Source organism: Zonotrichia albicollis, chromosome 19 (assembly GCF_047830755.1).
Source record: "Zonotrichia albicollis isolate bZonAlb1 chromosome 19, bZonAlb1.hap1, whole genome shotgun sequence".
Classification (NCBI taxonomy): domain Eukaryota; kingdom Metazoa; phylum Chordata; class Aves; order Passeriformes; family Passerellidae; genus Zonotrichia; species Zonotrichia albicollis.
Window position 1 is genome coordinate 2,462,897 of NC_133837.1, and position 21,426 is coordinate 2,484,322.

The 21,426-nt window shown below is 59.0% G+C and overlaps 1 protein-coding gene across 4 annotated transcripts in view; it reads right to left on the minus strand.

Moving 5' to 3' along the window:
* PIK3R5 (phosphoinositide-3-kinase regulatory subunit 5) overlaps positions 1-18,321 on the minus strand; it is a 39,916-nt gene extending 21,595 nt beyond the window's left edge. For 2 of the 4 annotated variants that reach the window (XM_074554983.1, XM_074554979.1), the window contains exon 1: positions 18,203-18,321. The gene's annotated coding sequence lies outside the window, so the exon portion shown is untranslated. Of the gene's footprint in view, positions 1-4,827; positions 5,016-7,075; positions 7,231-18,202 lie in introns of those variants that run through there. The other 2 variants (XM_074554981.1, XM_074554982.1) reach the window with 2 other exon arrangements.
* Positions 18,322-21,426: the final 3,105 nt, after the last annotated feature.

Consider the following 21,426-nt stretch of genomic DNA (forward strand, 5'->3'; position numbering starts at 1 on the left):
TTAAATTATTAGTTATTATAATGACTTTCTAACAAATTACTTTCTTAAAAACCACTTTTTAAAGTGAGTGAGAGAAGGCCCAGCACACCAAAGCTCAGCTTGTGAAGTATCCCGAGATTATCTGTGAAGCTGTCCTTGCATGGGTGCCAGACCCTTGGGGAATTTTCAGCCAGGATTGCTTGGTTAAGAGGCTTCATTCATCTCTGTGGGACACAAAGGTGAGCAGACAAATTAAATATTTCTGTTAATTAACACCAACCAAGTAAACATTTACCCTGTGGTGGGAAGTGGGAACCTGCTAACCACTGGGTTTAGATTTTCCCTTGTCCTGCTTGAGACAAACAATTTGTAAAAAAGAAAAAAAAACAGTTTTGAAACAGTATGAAAAAGAATTATCAACAAAACCCATCTTTTGCTGCTGAGCTGTGAAGCCACCAGAGGTCACGGGAAAGCCTTGGGGCATCACAGCTCCCTGACGAGGACTTTCCACTCAGCTGGGACCCGCTGGGGTTCCCCACTTGCCTCCACACCCTGGGACCTTTCCAGGGCTTTCCTGGTGCTCAGGATCTGCTCAGGATCTGCTCCATGCCCAGGAGCAGAAGGTCCCTCGGGAGCCAAGGTGACACCAGCAGCTCTGCAGGGCTGGGACAGGGCACAGAGCTGCCTTTCCAGCAAGGACAATCCCTTCTCTTGGGTTGGGGTCCACCTGAGCCCCATCTCCAACACCCAGGGGACTCTTCGGAGCTCCATCTGCAGTGGTGGAGCCCAGCACCAGGGGGAAGAGCTCAAAGAGCCAAAATGAAGCAGTGGAGAGGATCAGACCCCCCTGCAGGAGCCCTCTCACCCCCCAGCAGAGCAATCCCGGGAGCCGGGGGCTCCACCACCCCAGGAAAGGCTCCAAGGGCAGGAGAACGGGGCCAGGTAACACATGGAGTGAGCTGAGATCTTGAGATCCCAGAAACATCTCCTCGGACAGAAAGGATCTGCCAAGGAGCTGCCCAGGACCTTCCAGAGGGGATCCCGCAGCTCCACCAGCACCTGGAAACCCGCGGGTACCCTCGGGCCGGGACAACGCCCTTTCCTGCCCCGATTGTTCTGGGGCTGAGCATCCTGGGCAGGAAATGGGAGAGGAAAAACAAAGCCCTTGTGCCGGGGGAGCAGCTCTGAGCGCACTGCACAAGTTTGGGGACAGTGGCAGCGGGTGCAGGGACACAGATCCCTCACCTGGGTGGATGCCAGGACGTGGCTCAGCAGCCAGAGGGGTTTGGGCACCAGGGGAACCAGAACAAGGAGCTTGATGACGCTGAAGGAAGCAGGAGCTTGGGCTGATGCTGCAGAAGGAAAATAATTTGGTCTAAAGCAAAGGGATCCTACCCAGAGCTGTCTTCAAGGTGAGATCCTCAGAAAAGAGGATCATTGACTCCTCTGAGCTCCAACTCAGCTCTCTGCCTCCTTCAGCTCATCCTGGGGGGAAAGGACAGGAGCTCTGGGAGATCCTCACTGCAGAGGAAGGGCTGGACATGGAGATGTGCCCTGGACACCGAGCCGGGCCCCAGACACCGAGCCGGGCCCCAGACATGGAGATGTGCCCCGGACACCGAGCCAGGCCCTGGACACTGAGTTGTGCCCTGGACACCGAGCCGGGCACTGGACACCGAGCCGGGCACTGGACACCGAGCCAGGCCCAGCAGTGCAGCAGCACGTGCCTGGTGCCTGCTCCTCCAGTGAAACTGTTTTTCTTAGATTACAGAAGAAAACCTTGGGTTTCAGCTGTTTGCTTGCAGGGTTTTGCTGCCTTCCCTCCACCTCGCAGAGCAGCCACAGATAGAAAGCCGAAGCGAGGGAGGGAGGGAGCAGCTGGAGGAAGCCTTTGTGGGGCACGGGGCAGTGCGGGGAGAAAGCTGCGATTTTCAAGAAAAGCTTCACCTCGGTGTTTGTCAGCGAGCGAGAGCGCTGCACGCAGCAGGAGATGGGGCTGATAAGATGCTCGCTCAAACCACAGCAAGGCAGGGTACCAGGGGATCCAGGAGGCAGCTGGGGTGACAAACATCCTCCCAGGGTGCCTGCAGAGGAGGCTGTGCCAACCAAAGCCCGGCTCAAACAGGGCTGGGACATAGGCTGCTGTGACACTGAGGATGAGCACACACAGCAGGGACCTGAGGGACATTCAGTGCTGGGCTGTGAACCCTCACTCCAGCGAGTCCCCACTCCCTGAGCCAACAGGGGCAGAGGCAGCAGAGGAGGAACACGGAGAATCGCTCCCCAAGAGCTCCTGAGGCAGTGATTTCATCTCAAAGCAGAAGATAAAACTCCTGGCATAAGAAGAAAATCTACTTCTGGAATAACGAAAGTGCCTGTGCCTGCAGGATAATGGTACTGAAGGGCAGGAATGACATGGGACATCCCACTGCTCACAGGAGGAAACAAATCCTGAGTTATGAGTGGGACAGAAATGGTGTTTTGGGAAGAGGAGAGGTACCAGCCTTGGGAGAAAGAACAGGAACAAGCCTTGCCCACGCTGCCTTTCTGAACTGCAACGCCTCATTTACAGCAGAAATGTGAGAACTGGGGAGCTCTCAGAGAGCCCCAACTGCAGAGCTGCCCCAGAGCCAGAGACCAGCGCTCTCTGTCTCTGAGAGCTGGGCTGCAGGAGAGGCTCCCACCGCGGGCCAGGGAAAGCACCTAACGTGCAAAGCGGTTTCGGAGTGCTCCGAGTGTCAAACAGCACTCACAGAACGAGTGTCAAACAGCACTCACAGAACGTGACACAACAGGGGCACAGCAGCACGGGTGTCACACCCAGGGCTTGGTGCCTGCTTCTCCTGTACCAACAGCAGGGTTTTACACCCAGGGCTGGCTGTGTGCTCCCCCGTTCCAGCAGCACCAGTGTTACACCCAGGGCTGGCTGCCTGCTCCCCTGTGCCAGCAACATCACCCAGCATCCCGTAACCCCAAGCAACAGCACCCAGCAAGCCCCAGATCCCCGGCAGGGCAGGGCTGACTGTGGGACCCGCAGGGAGCAGAGGAGAAGCTCAGGCCCAGCCCCAGCCCACAGAGGCAGCGCTGTGCCCGCTCAGCACCCGCGGTTTCATCGCCGGCCCCTCCCGGCCCCGGGATTGGAGCAGGAAACCCACTGGGGGCTCAGAACAGCCTAAGACGAGTCAGCCCCACTCAGAGCCCTCCATTCCAGCCCTGGGTGTCGCTGCCAAGGCGTTATTCAATGGGATTTCCCAAATCCCAGCCCCAGGATTACCTGTGTTACAGCACAGCTTAAGGCTGGGCTCGGGAGGTGAAGGATCTGTGAACGCCAAAAAATAAACTCGAGAGTGAAAACAAACAATAACGGCTCCAAAGGGCAACCACCTTTGTTGGGGAGTTTTGGCGATAAAGTCTCCACTGAAAGAAAGGAAAAAATCCAAAATATCAGGAGCAGGGTCCCAGCACTGCCCTCGGCTCTGGGATGTGCTGTCCCCCAGCTGATGAAGGCACAGAGAGGGTCCTGCAGCATAAGGAGCAGGACTCAGCACTCCCAAGGTGAAAAAAGCCCGTGGGGGCTCCCAGCATCACAAACAGCTGCCAAGGGGGCACCTCTGTCCCATCCCTCCACTGGAACAGCCCTGGTGATAACGGAGATGTGTGACCCCAAATTCAGGATTGAGCTGTCCCAAGGGTGTGCAACCAAAGCTGCAAACTGAACCACAGGAGGAGCAAAACCAGGGCTGCAAGAGGCTCAGCAAAAAGAACAAAATAATCCAAGAAACTGTTCTGAGGTCAGAGAATTCCTCAGTGAATGGAGAGGACGCCAAATAAATCAACCTGCCCAGAGGGTGCACAAGGAGAGACTCAAAGAGTCAGAACAAAACCTTGCAAGTCATCATTTCAAAACAGTGTTTGCCCTCATCTGCCTGTGATTCAAAAAGCAAAACCTGAGCCAGAAAAAAATGAAACTTCTCACTCCTGACCAACAGAGACATTTTGCTCCACAACCAGTTTAGATTCACACAGCAAAGAGCAAGCCCCCAGGAGGCCAGCCCTCCCTGGTAGCAGTGGGACCCACCCAGGTGTTTCACCTGCCCCCAAGGAGGGTTCCTGTCCTCCTGCAGCACCCCTGAGACATCCCAAACCTGGAGCTCCAGCTGCTCCTGTGTCCCCAGAGCTCCCAGTCACTCAGTTCCACTCCCTGTGGAAACACTGGTGGCTCCCTGGGACCAGGGACAGCTTTAACTCCGTGTGAGGGCAGGGGAAACACCTGGCTCAGAGTGGGGAACCCCAGCAATCCCTGCACAGCAGGCAGAGCTCCTGCCCGGGGCAGAGACCACAGAGGGGCTAGGGTCTCCTCCTGGGGTGTTCAGAGGGGCCTGGACACAGCCCTGGGCCCTGAGCTCTGGCCCTGCTGGAGATGAACCCCTGGATCCCTTCCAGCGTGGCCCATTCTGGGATCCAGGGCACCTTAAACCCCCTCTGAGCTGCTATAAAATCCATCACCAGAATGATCCCGTGCTTGTCTCAGCTTTTCCACCTTCTCTATTTTAACCGCAGCACTCACAGCTCAGGTGTCACCTGGGCACTGGGGACTGGCTCTGTGAGGTGCCTGGATGAGCTTTTTTAAACATTTCATAATTTTAAAATAGAAACAGCCCAGGCAGAACCGAGGGAGGTCCCTGTCAGCCCAGCGGGGCTCAGGGCACATCCCGACCTCCCACCTGAGCACCGCCGGGCCGGCAGCAGCTCATCCCCCCTCTCACTCACCTCCGGGGCAACCGCGCGTTATTTCTGCGCTTTTTAACCTCAAAAAGCCGACTCAAAGTAGCTACAAGGTTATTTTACCGGAGCTCAGGCTGGTGGCTGCAGCGGCAGCTCCCGGCAGGGATCAAAGGACACCGGAGCTAATGGGGGTCCAGTCCCGGCTCCCTCGGGAATGCCCGCACTCTCCAAATTAACAGGGGAGCTGTAAAGACACCGCTAATTAGCCGGCCTGGCCCCTGCGCGATTAGGGGCAGCCAATTAGCGGCAATTCGCTGTCCCGGCACAGGATCAACACTCGCTGCTGCTCTGGAGGGCAGCACCCACGGGGAGAAGGGCAAAGTGCCCTCGGTCCCTGCTCTGGGACACCTCCCGGTATTTGTGCTCTCCTCCCCAGCTCTGGGACACCTCTCCGCTGTTTGTGCTCTCCTCCCCAGAGGAAAGCTGAAAATATTTTTCTCTGTGTCCCCAAATCTCGTTCCTGGAGCCGCGGCAGCTCTGTCAGCACACCCGGGGGCAGCGCTGGAGCTCCTCCTGTGCCGGGCACTTCGCTCCTTGGCACAAACATCCAACACTGAAACCACTGACCTGCAGCGGTGTTCTGGGGGTGAGGAGCTTGGGGGGCACCCTAAAGCTCCGTGCTTAAAGAGTTGTTGGGTTTGTCCCTGCCCCAGCTCCACCTGTGACTGAGCAGCACCGGAAGCATCCCCCAGGCTCCCCGGGTGTCCCAGTGCCCATCGAGGGGGGACAAGGACCCAGCACCCGTCACCTCCCAGGCTGCTCACCCCTAAAGGAACACAACACAGGCTGCTGCTGTCCAGAGCTCCCAGAGGGACCCACAGGTCCATGATCAAAGCCCAGAGTAATGTGAGACCTCTCTGCCTCAGCTGCCCCTCCAGCAGGAGCAGCCAAGGCTCCTGCTCAGCAAAGTCCCTCAACTGCACAGGTGAACCAGAACTTTCTTACATCCTCTCACTTTTATCCCCCACTGCAACCTTCTCAATCCCATTTATAAACCTGGCACAGCAAGACATGCCAAAAAAGCACATTTATAATAAAACATCCTAATTCTCCACCGAGGTTATTTCTAACCCACAAGAACCACTTGCCTTAACCAAGACATCCTGCCACGGGCACCCAGCCTCCCATCCTCAAAGTCTCTGAGCAGCAAAACAATGACACAGAGCCAGAAGTGCCCATGCAGCAGCAAATTGCAGAAATAAAGCTGCACACGAGAACACCACATGTTCCCAGCAGCACTGCAAGTAGGGGAGCTGTGGATTCGACCAATGGGACCAGAACTGCCCTGGAACTGCTTTGTTTTGTTGTTTTGGTTTTTTTTAAATCCCAAATTTCTCAGAAACACAATACAGAACTGCCTTGTCCAGAGCCCGGCTGCTGCAGCAAGCGCTCAGCTCAGTAAATCTAATTAATGAGCCAGGAAAAGTGTCACTCGTTTGCTAACTACTGCACCCGGGGCTGCCAAACAGACAGATAAAGGATTTAGCTGGGGCCCATTCCAGCCAGAGGAGCTGGGAACCTGGCAGGGAGAGCAGGAGATTAGAGGGGGTTGAAAAGAAAAGGAGACGAGGGGGAAAGGAAAAAACATCCCGCTAGATTAGCACTTTGGAAATGCACGCATGTAAATCAGCTTAGGTTGGTCATAATGCCACCCTTGTGAGCATCTGGGCACAGCAGCAGGCAGGGCCTGCCCTGAGTGGGGCTCAGGGCCCCAGAGAGCCGCTCCATCACAAACAAACAGTAGCTCCCCCAGAAAGCAGCAGCTCCATCACAGAACCAGCAGCTCCCCCAGAAAACAGCGGCTCCATCACAAACAGCAGCTCCCTCAAACACCAGCAGCCCCCTCCCAGAACTCAGCCCTGCTCTCACCAGCTCTCAAGTTTGCACAGGAAGCCAATTAAGGGAGACCTGGGAACAAAGGAAGATTCATAATTGCAATTAAGTCTTCAAAGGGCTGGTCATAAGCATGGTCGTTGCAGATGGAGCTGGGGGAGGGAAAATCCCAACAAACTCTTAGAAACCCTTGGGGGGCTTTAGGATCCCCCCCAAGCTGGAAGAGCTGCTCACTCCCAGAACACGGCATCACCTGGCAGAGAAGCACTCAGCCCTGAGGGGCCCAGGCAGGACCAAGAGATTTGGGGTTAAATCTGCATCAAAGGAGTCCAGCATTTGTCCCTTACTGCTGCTACTTCACCCCATCCCATCCCAGAGGTCCTCGTGGCTCTGGCCCCAACCCTGGATGTGCTCCTCGCTCCCCTGTGCCCCTGGCAGGAGAATGGATTGAGAAGAGCTGAGAGGAAAGGAAACTCACCCGAGGTGCCAGGGCCACCCCTGGGGATGTGAGCAGAGCACAGAGGGGCTGCAGCAGCAGCTCTTGTGCCACTCAGGACGGCTCCACTGTGCCCGTGCCCGCTGCCAGCCCTCACTGGCACTTCCCTGTGCTGGCACCTCCTCTGCTCACACACTCCCAGCTTCCCTGCAGCCCCTCCCAGCACCTCTGAGCAGCTGGAGAACACCTGGCAGAGCTGGGGAATGGCTGGGGCAGGACAGAGCTGGGGGCTGGGGCTGCTCCCCTCACTGGGGATGCTTCTTCCCCCAGGCCCCCGGAGCCCCAGCAGCTGCAGCAGGAGCCCCAGCCCAGCCCAGGCTCAGGGAAGTGCTGCTGTGGGACCCTGGAGCCCACAGGGACAAGGTGACCCCCCAGTCACCCACAGCATGTCCCAAAGTGCTGCTGCTCTCCCCCACAGGTCCAACTCCTCCTCCTCACCCCCCTTGGAGTTGTTCCCAGGCTCAGAATCTGCGGTGTGACCTTGGAAAGTCCTTTGTGGCTCTGGAAATGCACTGGCTCTGGCTGGTTTTGCATAAGCTCCTTTCCCTGGGATGTTTTGCCCTCGTGCTGAGCACATAGGGCTGGGTAACCAAATGAGGTCAAAGAAAATTCCAGCCCAAAGCCCGGCAGCCTCGGTGGGAGCAGCCAAGTGCATCCCCAGGAGCACAGGCTGAGGGCTCTGCCTCCCCAGCAGCACCAGAGAATCATCCCAAGGTGGGAATATCCCTGAGGAAACCAGCAGCACTGCACAAGATCCAAAACAACCCACGGGGGAGCAGGGACCTGGGATGGTGCCTCCCAAGGGTGGTAAAATGGGAGAAGGGAACTCCTCAGAGCCCTCAAAGCCTGCAGCCCCCCATGCTGGGGTCTCCTGCCATTCCAACACTTCCTAGCTGAGCAGGAAGCCCCAGGCCAGGAGCTGAATTCCAAATCCATCCCACCCAGATCCCAAATCCATCCCCACCCAGATCCCAAATCCATCCCCACCCAGATCCCCCTCCCCAGCCACGGCTGGACACAGTTTCCAAGGACAACCCACACTTCTGCAATTTCAGAGATCTTCTTACCCCACCTTCCGTGTGCTGCCCCAAAAGGAGAAGTGCTCGGGGCCCAGGGGAAGTTGTGGCGCCCTTTCCTATCCTGGAGAGGATTTCAGGCTCCTGCCACATCCGAGGGGCAGCTCTGGCCATGCTGCACAGGGCCCTGCTCTGGGGCGAGCAGTTCCAGGAACATCAACAGCCCAGAGCAAGAAAACCCAGAAATAAAGCCCAGACACAAATGATGGGGCAGAAATGACCAGGCTGCCCCTGAAATAAAGCCCCCACACAAATGATGGGGCAGAAATGACCAGGCTGCCCCTTGCACTCACCAGATACCCCAGCAGGGCACATGGGCACAGAGGGCTGGGCATGGAGGGGCAGGAAAGCAGCTCCAGGACCAAGCCCGGATGTGGGCTCTCCTAAGAGATGGCACAGGTGGGCAAACTGGGCAGTCCTGGGCCTTCCCCTCTGGTTTGAGGGGTCAGTTCCCCCCAGGCAGCAACAGCAGAGCCAAGAGAGCCCCTCTTCCCTCCCTCCCTGTGTGTGCCCACCTGGGCTGAAAGAGCAGCTCCATCCTCAGCAGCTGCTGCCAGATCCAAGGAAAGGCTCTTCCCACCACCATCCCCAGAGCCTGCTCCCTTTGTTCAGCACAGGGCTCTGCTCTCCACTCTGGAGCAGTTTCAGCCATCACTCCTGTCCTGCTCTCCACTCTGAGCAGACTCACTCATCACTCCTGTCCCTGCAGCCACCAAACCTGGATTTCTGCTGCCACAATGGAAATTCCATCCCTGGGTAGAGGGAAAGGTCTCCTGCATCCCTTCCCCAGGGGGTCAGGTCCCGTTAGCAGGTTTCTCCAGCACACCCAGAAGTGGCTCAGGCCCCACTCACTCTTTACAAGTTCCTTCCGTAGCTCATCCCCAGAGAGACACCCGTGGTGATTTCAGGGGGACTGAAATTACAGAACATTAATTAGCAGGGAGAGCATCCCAGCAGCCACAGCGTCAGAACACAACACCCAGAATTCACACCTCGTTGGGAGGTACTGGGGGAGCAGCACACAAGATCTGCCACTAAAAGGGCTCCCATCCCTCTGAACAAGGGGGAAAATCCACTTTCTCAGAGGGACCAGGTCCTCAGGGCTTGCAGAGGAGGACATTCAGCAGGAAAACCCAGTTCCCCTCAAAAACTCCCCAGAGCACAGCTGCTCAGAGGGAGAAACCGCTGGGAGATTAAAGTCCTCACTCAGCACCAGCTAAAGAAGCAAACTGCCGCTGCTGCCCCACAGAATATTGATCTCCACAGGGATGCAGCTGAATGTGGCTGCCCAGGTGCTCCCTGAGAGTTTATTCGTGGCATGGCTGGGGTTGGCAGGGACCCTGTCCAGCCTGAAATCCTTGTGAACTTCTGCGCAGCCAACACTCCTGGTGTCCTGTTCCTTACAGCACCAGAAGCTCCAGGGTTATCATCCTGAGCCCCCAAAAATGATGGAATCCGAGCAAGAAGAAAACCAATAAACCATGCAGTGACTTTGGGGCGCCCCATCATCTCTGTGCTCTGCTGTGGAGCCCCGTGGGAACTCTGGGTCTGTCCAGGAACAGGAGCCATTGCCTCCAACAGCCAGCCTGGATGGGGATGGAGAGGCCACCCAGGACATCACCAACAACCAGCCTGGATGGGGGTGGAGAGGGCCCCAAGACATCACCAGCCCATCCCCACCCCTGCCCCCAAACTGGGTTCTGGGAGTTTGGCAGAACTCAGCCAGCTCTGTTCTCCTCCTCAAAAACCCCAAGGCCAACAGAAATGACACAGATCTGGTGTGAGTAAGAGCTGCCCAGTTTTATAGCTCGGTTTTCAGAGAGGAAATGCTCTTGTTCCTGGCAGCAATTCTGAAAACCCCTGGCCACATGATGCAAGAGTTAATTTTAGCCTCTACCAGTCACTGTCAGCGCAGGGGAGGCTGAAGTTCCACCCCACATCACAGGCAGTTCTGCTCCAGGTGAGATCCCAGGAGTGAGCCTGGGGACAGCCTGGAGGGGGCAGAGCCTGACAGGAGCTGGGGGACCCCAGCAGGATGGGATGGGAGCCCCAGGGCTCCTCTCCAGGGCAGGTGGGAGCTCAGCACAGGAGTTTGTGTGTGTCACAGGGGGAAAGATAAAAAATCCAGCAAGTGCATCATTCAGAGAGGGAAAAAGGTGTGTCCCAAAGTGCAACAGCAGCACCAGCCTGAGCTGTTTGTGCTGAGGAGGAGCTGAAGGACTCAGCAGAGGCCAGTGACCCCTCCCAGCACTCCAGGGACGGGCACAAGGGCAATCCCTGCTGGGGGGGGTTCTGTGCCCACTCATGGGGCAGAGCTGGTGAAACCCTGTGTGTGTCCAGGCTCAGCAGGAGACCCCCCAAAAGCCTGTGGGACACCTGGGGTCCATGGCCACACAGAGCAGGCACTGAGCCCCTCCCATGAGCCCCTGCAAGTGCCCCAAGGAAGGGTCTGGATCAGGAGGGTCCCAGCACAGCCCCATGTCCCACATTCCCACAGCAGCTGCCCCACACAGGGCCCTTCTGTGGCCATCCCTGGGAAAATCCCTTCTCACTGTGCAAGGCCACGTGTGGGTGGCACTGTCACCTCCAGAGCATAGGGAAACACCAACACTACCACACCAGGAGAGCTGCTCCTCACCATCCTGCATTCCCCTGAGCCATCCATGCCTCTCCAAACCCTTCCCAGGTTCCTGTCCCCACAAATGTCCTGTGGCTCCTCACTCTGCCCCCCTGGATCACAGGACGGGGCAGGGTTGGGTCTGGTGGGTTTTTCTATAGAATAAACATCTCCCAGCCTGGATGGGGTAGGGACAATCCTAGGGATAGGGTTGGGTCTGGTGGGTTTTCCTATAGAATAAACATCTCCCAGCCTGGTTTGGGCCAGGGACCCTCCCAGGTGGCACAGGGGTCCCTCCCAGAGGGGACCCCAATCCCTGCCCCACTGCCTTCCCCTCACAGCTCCCTCCTGTGCAGGCGCTGATCCCAATTCCTCCTGGCTGTTTGGAAAAACAAGTTTACACGTGAGGTTTCAATTGGCGCTGGCTCTGCTGAACTCCTCCAGCTGTGACACAAAGTAAGTGAGAGACAAACCTACAAACACGCAGCATGACCATTTCTGAGGGCTTTTTGTGAGCTCTAATGCCAAACCCACTAAACAGATTAACTTCCAGCATAAACAAGCAAGTAAATCTTTCCCCCAAGGCCCTGTGTATCCAAAGGAAGCTTTAGAAGCTGCTTCCTGCCATTGTGGAGGCCCTGCTGGGAACCCAGGAGCCTTTTCAGTCCCTGGCTTGGTTGCCCAAACCCTGTGGATTGCTCCCAGCACCGCTGGCTGCAGCACCGCGAGGACAGACGGTGGCAGGGATGTTTCTGTGCCCATTGCCTTCATGCCAGGGGTAAGAGGGGCTGGATGTCACAGATGGTGACAGGGACATTTCTGTCCCCATTGCCCTCAGGCAGGGGCAGGCAGGGCTGGAAGTTACAGATAATGGCAGGGACGTTGTCCCCATCACCCTTGGGCCAGGGGGGCTGGATGTCACAGATCTTGGCAGGGAGTTTTTGTGCCCATCACTCTCAGGACAGAGGCAGGCAGGGCTGAAGTCACAGACTTGCCAGGCGGGTGTGAGCCCCACCTGGGGGGGTACAGCAACAGCTCCCCTGTGCCAGCAAGGGCAAGGAAGGAAGGAAGGAGATCTCCAAAGGGGGGACAGCCCAAGGACACGGGCACCCATCCAGCAGTGGCCAAAGCCAGCAGGCTTCACCCCCTGAGCACCCTCACACAGCCAGGGCAACATCAACCCCTCCTTGGGAGGGAGAGCAACGAACTCAGAGCCTGAGACATTTCCAAAACCATGTTCACCCTGGGAGGCTGCAGGCTCAGCCCTGGAGGCCATTCCCGTGTCCCAGAGGTGCAGGGGACAGCACACAAAGGGAAAGTGCTGGCACTGGGGACATTGGGGCAGCCCCACCACAGTGACCCAGCTCCAAGCCAAAAATCCATGGAGAGCACGAGGCAAGAGGTGCCCCCTTCTCCACACAAAGAACCTGTCCGTAACTCTCTGTCCCCTCTCCCCAGCTCAGGGACTGATCTGGAGGTGACACCACTGCCACAGGTGACACCAAGAGCAGCCCGGCCCTGAAGAGCCTCCAGCCAGGCTGCCACAGCCCTGACCTCAGAGCAAGCTCCCAAATCCCCCAGGCACCCACCACAGGAGCAGGGAGCTCAGCACAGGAGCTTCCAGCCCCAGATCCTCCCAGGACGGGCTAGAGCTTCCTGGAACAGGGGCTTTTCTCCAAAAGGGGCAGGAAAGGGGCACCTTCATCCCAGCACTGCTGCTGGGGGATGAGCAGGCCTTCATCCAGGCCCTGCTCCATCCCAGCCCTGCTTCATCCCTCCTGGCAGCAGCCCCTTCATCCCAGCCCTGCTCCTGGAGCTGAGCTGACACTGACTGTGGACACCCCATCTCCAAAGGCTGCTCCTTAATCCTAAAGCACCACCCTCATGGTGACCCCTGCTTGGAGCCCACTTGGAGCAGGTGGGACCATGTTTAACCCTCACCTGGAGCAGGTGGGACCATGTTTAACCCTCACCTGGAGCAGGGGGGATGGGGTTAACTCTCACCTGGAGCAGGTGGGACCATGTTTAATGCTCACCTGGAGCAGGTGGGACCATGTTTAACCCTCACCTGGAGCAGGTCCAACTGTGTTTAATGCTCACCTAGGGCAGGTGGGATGGGGTTTAACCCTCACCTGGGGCAGGTGGGATGGGGTTAACTCTCACCTGGAGCAGGCGGAATCTTGTTTAACCCTCAATATCCTCCATCACTTCTAAACCAGCACCAGGATCTGGCCACTCAGGACCAGGGAGTTCCCAGGCTTTGGGCCATAAAAGTGGAGTTTGGGTTTGCAGCCACTGCTCCACACCCAGGAGCTCCCTAAGGGAACAGCCCCTGGCATGGAGACCAGACCAGCCTGGGGACAACTCCCAGTTAATGAGCAGCCCTCGGGGAACACTGACCTTGATGGCTTTGATTGCAAGCCAGCTCATTGATCCAGGGAGGCCTGGATCCCCACAGCTGCATGAGGAGGAGCAGCAGGGATCTCCCACAGCTGCATGAGGAGCAGCAGGGATCTCCCACAGCTGGAGGATGAGCAGCAGGGATCTCTCCCAGCCTGGAATTCCCTCATTCCCACCGCAAAGCCCCCACACCTGAGAGATGCTGTGAGTCCCCCGGGCAGCTGCATGCCGTGTGTAGCCATTTAGGAGCTCTATCAACACAAAAACACCGAGAATGAAGAAACATTGGCGGGGTTTCACATGTACAGATTGCCAGAAACAATGAGAAAAGGGAAATGCCACCTGAAAGGATGGGAGCTTGTTTGCTGAGAAGCCTCTGGGCTGAGGGTTTAAATAGACACAGAGCATGGGGGAAGCAGCTGAAAGGGGAAGCGTTTCATCCTAATTTGAGACAACAAAGAATAGGCCTTTGTGGAAGGGATGAAAACACTTCTGCAGGCCCGGAGCAAGGCGCCTTTCCCAAAGCGTGCAGCAGCAGCAGCCGTGCCCCATCTGCACAGCCCCGCCTGGAACGGGCAAACACGGCAGGGAAAGCACCCGGAGCGGCCACACAAACCCTGCAGAGAGCTCACAGCCGTGGCAAATCCCTCCCCCGGCAGCTCTGGGGCAGTCACAGGATCGGGCTGAGCCGAGCCCTTCCTGCTCAGACACAGCAGCTGCTAGCGGCGTGACCGGGACCGGGACCGTGTCCTCTGTGCTGGCACCCCGCACATGGGCTGTTCCTGCCAGCTCTGCTCATTCTGCTTCAACCTGCCCTAAAATGAGCACCTTCACAGAGAGAGCTCCTGCGGCACCCAGTCCTTGACAGTTGTCATCGAGAATTGTCACCGATCACTGTCCCAGCGCCCCGGCAGTGCCCCACGCAGCCAGGGAGCGCTCTCCTATCCCCTCCTCGCCCTGCCAGCGGCTCCCATCTGCCGGGCAGAGCCACCTGCGGCCCTTCCCCAGCTGGCACAGCCAGCTCCAGCCCCGTTCCGGGAAGGAGCAGCCCAGGTGGGAGCGCTCAGCCACAGCTGCCCGGGCAGGTCTGGCCTCCAGGCTTGGCTTTGCCAATGCAGAGACTGAGTCTGGGTGAGCTCTCAGGCGCTGCAGGTTCAACGCAGCTGAAGTGAAACCAGCCCAGCCGCGGGCTGCAAACCCTGCCAGGCTCCCAGAGCATCGCTGTGCTGTGGCATCCAGCTCCGGGCTCCAAACCCCGCCAGGCTCCTGGAGCATCGCTGAGCTTCTGCCGCAGGGCCGCAGCTCCGGGCTCCAACCTGCCCCAGGCTCCTGGAGCATCGCTGTGCTTCTGCTGCACAGCCCCAGCTCCGGGCTCCAAACCCCGCCAGGCTCCCGGAGCATCGCTGTGCTTCTGCTGCACAGCCCCAGCTCCGGGCTTCAACCTGCCCCAGGCTCCCCGAGCATCGCTGTGCTTCTGCCGCAGGGCCGCAGCTCCGGGTTCCAATCCCCGCCAGGCTCCCGGAGCAACGCTGTGCTGCGGCATCCCGACCCCAGCTCCCATCCAGCCGCACATCCCGACCCCAGCTCCCATCTAGCCGCACATCCCTGCTGGCCCTTCCCGCTGTGCCAGCCGCCGGGAGCCCAGCAGCCACAAGCTGAAGCTGCTTTATTTTTCTTTTTTTCTTTCCTTTTTTTTTTTTTTCCCAGTGGCAGAGCTTGAAATCAGAGATGAACAAGTCTGAAGGAGCTCCCGCCTGGCCTCTCATGTATTCCAGATGCACATGCTCCAATCGCCGCTTGCCAAACAGGATACGAGGCGCAAGGAAATAAAGCATTTTATCTTCAAGCTTTTCCAAGAGGGTATTAGAAACAATGGGGAGGAAATACAAAATTAACACTAGAGAAGAGCAATTGGCAGTGCCCTCGCGAGGCTGTTCTTCATCACAAGGCTGCCTATTCAGCGGCTTTCATTAGGAAAATCACATCGCAGAGCCATTCCCAACAGTGTCCCTATTTCCTAATTAGGCTTCGCCAAAGAGCTGCATCTCTCAGTTCCCGCCCGGCGCACAATCACAACAATTACCATTTCATTGCACCCGGCCGCAGAAAACACCGCAATTAAAGCTTCTGAGGAGTCACACGGGCGCGTCAGCAGCGAGACAAGTTCTCACGTCGTGCTAATTGGCGGCCAGAGAGGGATCAGAAGGACGGGAACGGCGGGGCTCGGTCTCCGTGCTGGGAAAGGCGCTCGGGAGCTGCGGCCGCTCCCCCCGGGAGCCGCGGACGGGGCTCGGTGCCAGCGGGGAGCGCTCGGGACGGGTCCTGTCCCACTCCGGGCTGCGGCATCGGGAGAGGCTGTCCGGACCCCCGGGAATGTCCTTGGGTCACAGCCCGTCACCAAAGGGCCCTGACCCAGCCCCGGGTGATGCAGCCCTGGGTGGGGTGCAGGTGTCACCTGGAGCGCCCCGCGATGGCTTTGGGTGGGTGGGACCTGTCCTCACACCGGACACGAGGGACGGGACAGGGATGGGGAGTCCTGAGCCTCGGAGGGAAGGGGTGAAAAGGAGAGAGGAGGGAAAGAGCTGCAGGGCCTGGATTGCACCCACAGCTCCCATTTCCTCCAGGCAGCGACATTTCCAGCCCGAAGCAGCAAACCACAGAGCTGCAATGTGGGCAGCAGGGCGATGCCCAGGGAGCTGGGGGGCAGTTTCCGTATAAACCTCATCCTCCCTCCCCATCCTCTCATCTGGAAGCTCAAACCGCTGCTGGGAGCAGAGCTCGGACAAAAAAGGAGCCTCTCGCTGCTCACAAGAACACGGGGCACTCACCTGAGTGACACCCTCAGGCACAGTTCTCCCCTTGCAGAATAAAAATGCAAAACTGGGCAGCCCCACTGCTCAGCGGGCGCCCAAGAAAGAGAAGTGGAAACTGCTCCAGGGTGAGCAGCAGCATGGCAGGGTCCCCACGCCGAGCTGGGCTGTCCCTGGTGCCCAGCAGAGGCAGAGCAGTGACGCTGGCAGCCCTCAGCCCCGCGGCTGCTGCAGCACGGGCAGCTCGCCCTGCCAGAGCAGCTCATCGCGCTGGAGCAGCGCTGCTCCTCTGTGCCAGCACTTCCCACTGCTCTCAGTTCTTCTTTCTCAGTGCTAAACCCACATCTTCATTTCTACATTCAGCAAGAGGGCACACGGGGCCACTCCTGGTTGGTTTCTGCCCCAGCTGGATGCCCTGATCTCCATGGAGGAGGGAGAAGCCAGTGGCACCATCCCACAGCCCAAGGTGTGGGGCTGCCCCTCACCCAGCCGAGGCACAGCAAACTGCACTTTCTCCCTTTGAAGGGGCACCTCGAACACATCTCCTGCCCTTTCCTCTGCCCTGAGCGGCTGCAGAGCTGCGGGAGCAGGACAGGGGTGCCTACACAGGGCCGGGAAAGGCTGAGCACCGAGCTCACACCCCAGCCCCTGCCACAGCACACCTGGAAAGCTGCAGAGCACCCTCAGCATCACCTGAGCCCTCCAGCCTCACACAGTCACCGTGACTGAGGGACAGAACCACTGCCACCACCACAGCCAGGCTCTGCCTCTTTATCTTCTCACCTTTATATGTTTGAGCTCTAATCTGAGCAGCGCCCAGAGCTCCAAACCGGTTTGCAACCAGGTTTCGGAAACACTTCACAACTCCATCCGTGCGTGTGCTTTGAACAAGAGAAAAACCCAAACACCAAACCAAGAAACCTTTCTGAGAGCAGGAAATCAAAGCCTTGACATCCTGCATAATCCCTGGAGTTTGCAGCGGACTGAGATTTAGAAAACTGACCTGAATGGGAGAACAAAGCAAATTGCAGCTGTGCAGCAGCAGGGCAGCAGCAGGAGCAGCCCCAGCCCGCAGCTGCCTGAGCAGTTTCGCTGCCCCGGGAGCAGCACGGCCCGAAACCAGCCCTGAGCACAGCACACGGTGCTGGGGACAGCAGCCAGCTTGTCACAAACATCAAAACAAAGCGCTGAAAGCTCTTTTCTCCCGCTTTCGTTAGTGATTTGAATCAGCGGAGCCTTTTTCTCCCTCAGGGCTCACACCTCCCAAGCAGCTCTGAGGGAGCTGGGCCGGGCACTGCCCGGGTGGCACTGGGAGGCCACAGGAGCAGCACCTGATGGGAGGGAGATGCTCTGGGCAGGCACAGCGAGCAGCACGGGCTGCTTGAGAGGCAGCGCGGGCACGGCCCGGGGCTGGCGCGTCTCCAGCCCCCGGTGCTGGAGGGTGACGCTGCTGAGCTGCTCACATCCCAAACCACATCCTGTTGCCAAAGCAGCGCCTTCCCGGGGCTGCTCCTCAGCCCCCCAGGCAGCCCGGACCCGGCTGAGGGAACGGCCGGTGACCTTTGGGTCCCTTCAGGGAGGGCTCCTGTGCAGAGCCGGGTGAGTCACCGCCTGCAGCCCTGCCAAAGCCCCGGAGGGGAGCGGAGAGCCCCCGGCATTTCCCGGGGACCCCGCCGCAGCACGGGGGTCCCCTGGGGCGGGCAGGGCCCCACACCTGGCCCCGAGCGGCAGCTCCGTGGGGCCACGCGGAGGAAAACAAACACAGAGTCCCGAAATGAGTCACAGCAGCCGGGCCGTCCCCACCCGGGCTGACACCAGCTCCTCCTGGTCAGGCTGCAGGGGCACCCTCCAAGGTGCCAGAGAAACCCCAGCCCTGGCAGTGACACCCCGCTGGGGGGTTTGAGAAGTGCCCCCAGTTACACACGAGCCCCGCACGCCGCCGCTTTCTGTCCCTCTCCTGTCCCTCCATTTACAGCGAACCCCCGCCAGCGGCACTGCCCCCTCCGGGCACGGCCGTGCCCAGCGCACCAAGCCCCAACCCGCGGCTTCCAGGGACACCCGGGAACACAAGAGAGCCCTTCCTCCACGTACACGGGGTGCACGGAGCCCCCCGCCCCGCACGGTCCCCCCGCCCCGGTCACAGGGACACCCCTGGCTCGGTTCGTGCACGGTCCCCCCGCCCCGGTTCTCCCCCCGGCTCTCTCACCTGCGGGGCGGCTGCCGCCGGGGCTCCGTGCCCATCCTCGCCGGCCCCGCCGGACTCTCGCCGGGCTCCGCTCCGCGCCGGGCGGCACCGGCGGCACCGGGGCGGGCGGGGCTGGCGACGGACCCGCCCCGTACATGTGCGCGCCCGCCCCGCCCCGGCCGTGCCCCGGCACCTGCCCCCCGCCCCCCGCTTCCTCCGCCCGCACAGCCCTCCGTGCTTCCCTCCATCCATCCATCCATCCATCCATCCATCCATCCATCCATCCATCCATCCATCCATCCATCCATCCATCCATCCATCCATCCATCCATCCATCCATCCACCCCTCTGCTCCTGCCTCCCTGCCGGCGCCCTGCCCTTCACCCAGCCAGTCACCCATGGATCCCCTCTTCCATCCATGGATCCCCTCGTCCATCCATCTATGGACCCATCTATTGTGGTGCCATCACCACTTTCCCTTCCACCCTTCACTCTTCTCTTCATCCACCCCTCCTTCTGTCCCTTGCTCCTGCCATTCTGCCCCTCATCCCTCTGTGCATCCATCCACCGTCCAGCTATCCATCCATCCATCCATCCATCCATCCATCCATCCATCCATCCATCCATCCATCCATCCATCCATCCTTCCTTCCATCAATCTCTCCCTCTTTCCATCCATCCATCCATCCATCCATCCATCCATCCATCCATCCATCCATCCATCTCTCCATTTCTCTCTCCCTTTCTCCATTCCTCCATCCTGTGTGTGCTGTTTTCCTTCCCTCCTCACACTGCCCTGTGTCACCTTTGCAAGACAAGCCTCCAGCCCCTCTGTGCCAGCACCAAGCCCAGGCTGGTGACACCAGGCTGGGACGTGCTCCTCTGGTGGCACCTGGGAATGGCTCTGGTGGCACCTGGGAATGGCCTTTTCCTGTTGCCCTGGAGGCTGCTCCTGAGCAAAGGCTGGTCCCAGCCTGGTTTCTGCCCCTTACCTGTCCCCATCCCCTATCACCTGTCCCCTGTGCTTGGGGCTGGGTCCTGCCCAGCCGGCGCTGGGGTAGGAACCCAGGCAGGTTCCTCTGCGGATTTTGGTTTGTCGAAGAGAGTGACCGCTGTGTCTGCTGCTCCGAGAGTCGAAACCCGCTCGGGGGCCAAAATAGCTGTGGGTTCAGCAGTGAAATTCCAGTGAATTTTAAAAAAAGCAAGCGCAGTCAGAGCCGAAATCCCCTTTCGTTGGTGGCCCACGGAGACAAACGCCGCTGTGCAAAGCACACACGCAGTGCCTGCGTCACCTGCGCCAGGTGAAACCCCAGGGAGGGACATGGGCCCGGCCTCCACCAGCTGAGCGGCCACCAGCAGTTCAGAAGAAATCCTAGGGCAGCAAAAATAGCGGGACAGGGAAGATCAGGTGGCGATGTCACGGTGCCACCTGCCCCAGGGCGCTGAGCTGGGAAACAGCCAAGGGCTCCGACAGAGCTCTGTGTCCCAGCTCCTCCTGGCCACAGCTCTTCACTGGTGCCAGCCTGGGATGCCACTCTGACCTTTCCCACCCCTCCTGCCCATTCCCACCTCCTCATTTCAGAGTCAGCTACTCAGGCTGAGAACTGAACTGAGGAGCTGGGAGGTGTCTGAAGGGCCAAAGCTGCAGAGGCCAAGCTGCTCTGGCTGCCGGGGCCGCAGCGTGTCCCCTCCTGTCCCTGCCCTCCCCACCTGAGGCACGGGCAGCTCCTTGTTTTGCTCCTGGGGGCCCGGGGCAGCTGAGGAAGTTACCAAACATGGCCTGGGGGGGCTCGTGGCGGCGGAAGGAAGCGGAGGAGGGCAGGGAGGGGCCGTGCCAGGGCTGCAGCAGTGACAAACAGCGCGTGGGGCCACCAGGCTGCCGCAGCCAGCTCGGGGAAAGGGCTCTGGAGCAGGGCCACCTCCAGGAGATGTCAGCATCAGCATGTTCCCGGGAGATCCTGGAGCAGGGAGCTGTGTTCCTCGTTATTGCTGGCTGCTCTGAGCTCAGGGGAACCTGGGCGTGCTGGTGCCACAGCAGGCAGCAGGAAGTGATCCCAGGTGGCTTTTAGGGTCACACAGAGAGCAGGAATGGCATCCCCAGTGGTCACCGCCAGGAGGAGGGGTAGGACTGAGTGTGACAGTGGTGACACCAGCAATGATGAAGCTGTTGGAGCTTCAGCCAGAGCAGGCCATGGAGCACCAGCAGCTCTGGTACATCCCAGCTCAGCTCCTGCCCCTGGAGCTGCCACCCAGCCCCAGCAGGAGGAGGAAGCTGAGGCTGTGCTCCGATGAGCTCATTTAGACCTCTGGGTTCTCTCTAAACACCCCAGAGACAAAGAATGGGTTGGGTTGGAAAGGACCTTAAAGGTTCTCTTGTCCCAAACCACTGGCAGGTGAAGGGACACCTTGAACTCAACCAGGTGCTCCAAGTCCCATCCAGCCTGGCCTTGGACACTGAAATTCACCTTGCACTGAATTCAGTTCATCACAGCCTTGTTCCCGTTCCTCTCTGCCCCACACCCAGACACATTCCCTGAAACAGCACCTCCACCTCAGCCCCACACTGGGAATGGAGCATTTCAGCCCCCCAAAAATGCCAGCACATCTCCCTGGGGTGCTGCTGCTGGTGCCCAGAGTAGGGATTTCCAGCAGCTCTGGGATGCTGAGCTGTCCTTACACAGCCCCGTGGCGCTGCTGGAGCTGCACAGGCTCCGGGTGAGCCCGCTGCTCCCCCGGCCCTGAGCTCCCCAGGAATGGGATCCCAGCCCTGCAGGGCCGCTCTCAGCCTCCTCCTCCTCCTGTCCTCGGAGGGAAGGGGAAGCAGCGTCACTGAAAAGGGAACCTTCTTGCTCTGGTTTTCCCCACAACTTGTGTTTTTCATTTCTCAGAGCACACTCAGAGGATCCTGACAGGTTCTTCCGCAGCCCTTGAGAAATGAAACTGGGGCAGAGCCCTCGCTGTGGGCAGAGCTGACCCCAGACCTTCTCCTTCCACCTGCCGTGGAGGTGGAGACGGCAGAACTTTGCATGACCCAGTCTGCTGAGTTGTGGAGGGTTTTGTGGCCGGTTCTGGGCTGGGAGGGCTCCGGAGCTGTCCCAGTTTGGGCAGATGAGTCTGATCGGATCTGATCTGCCCTGGGGCTGCCGGCACTCCCAGCTCTGCGCTCAGCCCCGGCTCCGGGGACACTCAGCCGAGGCTGGAGCGCTCTGCTCACTGCTCAGCACGGCATTCCTGCCCGATCCGTG